General features: G+C 33.6%; 1 long non-coding RNA gene across 4 annotated transcripts in view; it reads right to left on the bottom strand.

Moving 5' to 3' along the window:
- Positions 1 to 700: 700 nt before the first annotated feature.
- LOC144287930 (uncharacterized) overlaps positions 701 to 7608 on the bottom strand; it is a 124229-nt gene continuing 117321 nt past the window's right edge. For 3 of the 4 annotated variants that reach the window (XR_013355758.1, XR_013355759.1, XR_013355761.1), the window contains 2 exons: positions 6022 to 6175; positions 701 to 5412 (listed from right to left, as the gene is read on the bottom strand). This is a non-coding gene — a long non-coding RNA (uncharacterized LOC144287930). The remainder of the gene's footprint in view (positions 5413 to 6021; positions 6176 to 7608) is intronic. The other variant, XR_013355760.1, reaches the window with a different exon arrangement.

Below are 7608 nucleotides of genomic sequence, written 5' to 3'. Positions count from 1 at the left end.
AGAATGGGGAATCAGGGCATGCGCTGTGGTAGGAACATCAGAGCCCAGTAGGGCAGCAGAATGCATTCCTAGATGGCCACCTGGAAAGAACTGAATAGCAGGTGATGGAAGGTTGATCTGGGGTTAATGACTTACTATGGGCCCAGATCTGAGGAGCAGATGTGCTCAGACTGGGACCTGAGCTTTCTGTGCAGCTCTCAATTTACAGGAAGTGCATACTGGGCATAAATATAAATACTATTCTTAAGACCTGGAGTGATTGGACATGGGAGGAGGGGAAGGCAGGGATGTAGTCAGAATTAAGCTTGTGGAATCAGAAAATGGAAACTTTTCCAGTGCAGTAGAATTCTCTTCTTGCTTCAGCTGCCAAAAAATTTACAGCCAAGATTATTGCTGGATTGTTGTGTTCTATGCCAAGGACAGAGCTGGAAGTACCTGTCTACCCCCAGCCAGGTAGACCTTCTTTTATTCTTAATGAACCTATTATGCTTATGCCCTGAGTCACCTTGTGTTCTTTTGGAATTGGGTGGGACATGGTTCTTATATAAACAATGTCAGCAGTTCTGAGAAAACAAAAATCAAATTATTTAAGAGACCATTGAAGAAAAATTAAATGTTTATTATATGAAAAAAAGGAAAATAACATCATATGCAGAATATAATTGATTATTTTTAAAGCAATACTAACGATAACCAGTATAATTTCATAGAAGTGATTGAAAGATATCTAGGTCTAGTGGATATTGAATGCCTACTATGTGCCAGGACACTGTGTGGAGAGACTTAAAAATCACTTTTATTACCACAATGAATGGTTACTATTATCATCATTATCATTTTATTTTTACTCTGACATGTGAGAGGCAAAATGTCCAAATAACAAAACAACTATAATAATAAATAACAACTACTATTTAATGTTTCTTAAGCTTATAAATCTTGGCTTTGGAAGAAATGAAAACAAAATGCATTTATTATTATAATTTTCTTATGTGACCACTTATATATTTGACCAAAATCAGAAGGAAACTACTGATAATTCCTTCTCTTTCTTGTCTTATATCTAAATACTTATATAATATTAAGTACAGAAATAGTGGGCTGTGTCATGTAGCAATCAAAGTAGATTAAATGGCAAAAATTCTTTTTTAAACATTTTTATTTAAATCCAATTAATTAACATAAAGTGTATTATTAATTTCAGAGGTAGAGTTCAGTGATTCATCAATTGTATATAATCCTTTGTGCTCATTTTATCACATATGGCAAAAATTCTTATGCATTTACAGACTCATACATTTTATTTACTAAAATAATGTTCTACTGATTTTCCTGTTTTAGTCAGTAATAACTATACCCTCCTCAAATGCTCAGATTGGCTATTTTGATAGCAGTTATGAATGAATGAATTAGGTAGCAGTCACTCTATACAACAGTTGACAAGAACAATAGCAAGAACCTCATCATTAGGCATCATAGCAAAGCACTGAATGTTTACTTCAGTTGGTAGCTCAAAATTATGTGTTATTAGAAAAAGGATGAGGTCCAATGGCCCATGCTTTATGATACCATTTTACTAATGACAAAGTGAAATTTGCTAGCTGAATCAAGGAGTACAGAAAATTGGTGCTCAATACAAGATAGAAGTTAAGATTTGGCTGACTACATAGCAACTTCTTTTTTCTCCTAAGATACTGTAACTCTGGGTTCTTTCATGTAAACAACAGAAATTCAACTCATGGTTATTTAACTACAAAAGGGCTATAAAAATCTGAGTTGTTGAGGCACTTGGGTGGCTCAGCTGGTTAAGGGTTTGACTTGATTTTGGCTCAGGTCATGATCTCAGAGCTGTGATATTGAGCCCCGAGTCAGGCTCCTGTCTCTGCATGGAGTCTACTGGAGATTCCCTCCCTCACCCTCCCTCCTCTCCCCCACTTGCTCACATTCTCTGAAGTAAATAAATAAAATTTTAAAAAATCTGAATTGACTTTCATGGACCATTTCAGATATTTGGAAATGAAAAAAAAACTTTGGTAAAGCTATTACATGTCTCATAATTATTAAAAGGGCAAGAGGAAAAATGTTAGCTGGGCTTTGAGAATTTTTCCCAAAATCTAAAGACTGTCCAAAATGAGTGAACCAACTACACACACTTTACAATCTTGAATAGCAGAAAACCACCAGTGAGATTGGTGATTTCAAAACATATCATTAGACTCCTGATGCCAATCAACATGGCATAAGCTAATCACAACCTATCTTTCCCATTGATTACAATTAAAATCCCTAGACAATAGGAGATTGGGAGATTTGAAAGGTAAATAAAGAATAAATTCAGCAGATCCTAGATGTGACCTAGGAGCTCAACATCTTCTGAAACTGATTTGAAACTGAAGTGAAATATGTAAAATACTGGAATATAGTGGAACACATTAGAAACAACATATGTAAACTCCCTCTTTCCTTTCTTTTAAAAATGTTAATAATGTTAACCTAGTGATTGTAAATTCCAACTTCTATTCTCTTCACACACACACACACACAAAGCTTGCTCTAGATTCATCTAATCAGTATCTGAGAAAGACTGCATCCCTTGATCAATCCACATGTAGATTTGATTTTCGTTCTTATTGTTGATGGTGGCTGTAGGATCTGTGTTTGTTTTGTTTCTTGCCCTACATTGAATTTAAGACATTTTCAGCAGAATAAAGAAGTCTTCATGGATAAAAAGACCTATGAGAACCAGAAAAGACTCAGAAGAAGGAAGTTTTATTTAAAAATAGTGTTAGGGCAGCCCAGGTGGCTCAGTGGTTTAGCACTGCCTTCAGCCCAGGGGGATCGGGATCGAGTCCTGCATCAGGCTCCCTGCATGGAGCCTGCTTCTCCCTCTGCCTGTCTCGGCCTCTCTCTCCCTGTGTCTCTCATGAATTAATAAATAAAATCTTAAAAAAATAAAAAATAAAAATAGGATTAGATGGAGTGCCTGGGTGGCTTAGTAGGTTGTGTCTGCTTTCGGCTCAGGTCATCAACCCAGGGTCCTGAGATCAAGTCCCACATGGGGCTCTCTGCTCAGTGGGGAGCCTGTTTTTCTCTCTCCCTCTGCCTGCTGCTCTGCCTGCTTTTGCTCACTCTCTCTCCCTTTGTAAAATACATACATACATACATACACACATACATACATACATACATACATACATAAAATATTTAAGAAATAATTAAAAAAATAAAAATAGGCTTAGAAAAAGAGAGGAGTGCTATGATCAGAAACATTCGTAAGTTCAAAAGTTTCTGTTGAACAGGTCAACAAAAATGTACTGAGTGATAATTTCATACGATTTGTAAAAACTCTTTCATATATTTTTGAACAAGTAATTATACATAATATATATATACACTCTCTCTCTCTCTCTCTCTCTCTCTCTCTATATATATATATATATATATATATATCTCCATTATTTCTTTCTCTATTCTATCCATCTATCTGTCCATCCATCCTCACAGTGATGAGTACTTAGAAATTACAGATGAGAACAATTTGTGTGATAACATAGATATTGAGATTAATTGGAATAACTGATCAGCACCATTGGACAAGTTATCCAAGTTGGATCAAAGCAAGAACAGCAAATATTGCTCTTTACTCTCTTTGAACTTAACTACACCTTTTAAAGTGTTACGCATTGGGAGAGATGAGCTACTAAAAGGAGCCTATCTTATAAACAATAGAGATGGAATTACTACCACATAGCATATATTTAAGTAGGTTCGGTAAGTTAAAGGGGTTAAATATTAATTCATTTGTTAGTACTTCAGTTTTATTGTATAAAGTATGTCCATTTTGTTTCCATATAAATATTACTAAAAGTAAGGCTATCAATATAATTCTGTTCTTAGAAAAGAAAAGCTTAACGTATTTCAATTAACAATCTCCTAGATAATTACCATTATACTAAAATAAATACTAATTAACATGCTAATTTTGGCAATTAATTGATATCCAATCAACTCACTATAGTTGTTTTATTAAACACCAGTTAATTGTTCAAATTCTTTGCGAGTTTAATGTATAAATTTGGGCAATAAAGCACATTTAATGTTTTCCTTGTTGAGACAATTATATGGCAACTAAATTAACTTACTCTTACTCATTTAAGTTTATTACAATATCATGTATTTAGTGTACAATAAATGTGTAAACTAATTTAAATACTGAGTAAGTGCTAAGGTTTATGTAGTTCTTGACTATTTAAGCACAGTTCCATAAACCTTTCCTAGGAAGAATGATATAAACTGTTTTTTGTGGGTCTTATTCATTCTTTGATTATTTAAATTATAGTTATGAATGTGTGTATATTTATATATAGATATTTACAATAAATAAATTTAATGCTCTGGCCTTTGAAATTACTCAGAACTGTCTTATTCATAAAAGTAAGAATATTTGTCCTTCTAATATATGGTAATAATTTTAGAAAACTATCATCTATTAAGTAGATACCTTCAAATTATTCATTACAGTCTTTTATTTATCAGAAATTATTCAGAAGCAAATCTGAGTAAGCAATATATCTTTCTGGGATTGTTAACCACGAAAAGCTTAATGCAGTTAAAAATTACTTAGGAATCAAATGGAAACACAAACATGCTAAAAGTATTTTTTTCTTTTAATTTCTAAACTTTCACAACCTAAATTTAAAATAACTAATAAAGCCTTTTGCTGTTAGGTTTTTTTCCCTGATTAGTCATGTAGACATCTGCCTCTTATTCATATTACAAATACTTTAAGAAAAATTAAGATTTATTATACAAAGTATACATATTAGCCATCTATTTTTTCTGAAATCAGTGAAAATAGTAATATTCACTTTGATAATACAAGTTATTGGCTTCCATCCAGCCCAGCCTCTGCCTCTAATTTGACCTACCTAAAGCCCTTCCCTTCTAGGATGTGTCAGATGAGTAGTCAGCAATCTTGGGGAGATTGAATATATTTGCCTTACAAACATTTGGGCTTTTTCATTTTTATTTTGGGTCAGTTGTGTAAAGCCTATTTCACAAGTTCTTTATGTGTGTGTGTGTGTGTGTGTGTGAATAAAACTGCCTTTTATTTATTTCATAATAATGTAGACCTGCACTGATGCCCTTTTCTGTTATATAGTATATGCCCTGTTGGCATTCCACTTAATATTGGTTTGAGCTTTGTAATAAAAATAAAGAACCGACTCTTCTCACTCAATTTTTTTCCTCACAATCTCAGAGTTTTCTCTATGGGCAGAGGGCGTCATTCCTCAGTGTCAAAGTATTCAGCCAGAAACATTTGTTGAATGTATCCACATGAATGAACTAAGCGCGGCTGATGCAGAATTCAGGGATGTAGGTACCACTCAATCCTCAGCCTCTGGTCAGTTCCTAGGAATAAGTAAGGCCCCAAACACATAATTAATAGTGTGATATGGCCCCTGTGTGTTGTCAGGAAGAATCTAAAATATTATCAGGAAAGAGCATAAGAAGCCCCCCCTCCCTGATACGCAAAGTTTAAGCAAAGTCAAAGAAAGGAATTATTTTTCCAAGTTTCATGGTGAGCTCAGGAATAATACTGATTTTGACAGGCAGACAATGAAAATTTCAATGAAAACAGAGTCATATTGAAGCATAGTGATTTTGATTCTTAGAATTACAACATAGAAACTGGTTTTGTGTGAAATACAATGACTTTTGTTTTATAATGCTATCACAATCATGGAGGATAACTTGGAATGATCCTAAAGGCAAGCTATTATAAACATTTTCCATTTGCAGAAATGTAACTGCAAGGAGAAAAAATATATATATTTAGAGTGGAATATGAAAAATGAAATTATGGTAAGTCTATAAGATGTTTACATAAAAGTAGATTTTTTTCTATTGCATGGTATCTTAGGGTTCTCTAGAAAAATAAAACCAGTAGGAGACAGAGAGAAAGGGGGAAGCAAAGAGAGAAGAAGAAAGAGAAAGATTTATTATGAGGAATTGGCTTACATGTTTATGGAGGCTGAGAAGTCCTACAATCTGTCATCTGGAAACGTAGGAAAGCCAGTGTTGTCCTTTCAGTCCAAGTCTAAAAGCCTGAGAACCGGAAGAGCCAATGATGTAAATCCCAGTCCCAGGGCAGGTGAAGACCTCTGTCTCAGCTCTAGCAAAAAGGATGGAAGTCAAAGGAATGAATTCCTCCTTTCTTTATGTTTTTGTTCTATTTAAGCCCTAAACAGATTGGATGATTTACTCAGATTGGGGAGGAAAATCTGCTTTACCATGTCCACTTCTTCAAATGTTAATCTCATCTGGCTACATCTTCACAGACATAACCACAAATATAAGGAACCCCTCAGCTCAATCAAGTTGACACAGAAAACAATCTTCACACAAGGTAGTTACAGACTATTAGTGACCAATAAAAGCAAATTATAAATAGTATATATCATATGGTCACAGGTTTATATTGTGTATAAATGTCTTTGTATTCAAAGCCATACCTGTATTTATTTATGTCTTGAAGACATATATAAATTTTTAATAGTTTTGTCTCTATATATTGGGATTATAAATAATGTATTTTTTCTTCTCAGAATTTGTACAATTAACAAATATACATTATTTTTGTAATTCTTTGTATTTACCTGTTGCTTTTATGTGTTTATCTTTCTCTACTCAGAAAGAAAAATTAAGCACAAATGTATTTTTTTTTTTTTTTTGTAAGTAGAACATAGAGCCCAATGCAGGGCTTGAACTCACAACTCTGAGATCAAGACCCGAGCTGACGTCAAGAGTTGGATGCTTAATGGACAGAACAACCCAGGTACCCCACAAATGTACATTTTTAAATTACTTTTACAAAAGGCATCTCCAATTGAATCAAGAGTAAAAGAAATCTTGTCCATAGAAAAGAGGAGAGTGCCTTCTACATTGTGGATATTCAATGCATGTATATTTATATGAAATAAGATTTCTTATCACTCACTAAATTCCTTAGCCTGTTCTGGTGTATTTATTTACAGAGAAATTATTATTTCATAGTTAGCAACACTTTTGACAGTCCATAATTTACAAAAACATTTCATTTGACAATCTGTAAGTTATAGGAATCACAATACAGATTACTGAAAACAATAATAAATAAATAAATATTCAATAGATTGACATATATATTTCTCATGAATTGCTAATTTCATTCATCCTTAAACTCTGTTATACATCATTTGGAGGAAGTCTATGTATGAAGTTAAAGGGGCACATTTTCTTTTTCTTGATTAATCTTATTTTCCATCATTTATGTCAGGTGATGGCCATAACTCCCATGTAAAATTAAACTACTCCCAGGTTATAGTCATGCCTCTAACCAGAGGCTAAGAATTACACACAGAGACACACACATAGGTGCAGGTAGATATACACAGCTAATATTGTACCCAGATATACTTCATCAATTCTTTGTCAGGTTTAATTTCCATTTCTTTTTCCATAGTTCTTTCTACTTCTTCATAGTTTTTCTCACTTTGCTTATTAGTACTAAGAAATGTGACTGCAGACTGCCTCAAAGTGACACAGATAAATAGCAGGTCTAAGCCA

Source organism: Canis aureus, chromosome 17 (assembly GCF_053574225.1).
Source record: "Canis aureus isolate CA01 chromosome 17, VMU_Caureus_v.1.0, whole genome shotgun sequence".
NCBI lineage: Eukaryota > Metazoa > Chordata > Mammalia > Carnivora > Canidae > Canis > Canis aureus.
This window is presented reverse-complemented; position numbering and strand designations above follow the sequence as displayed.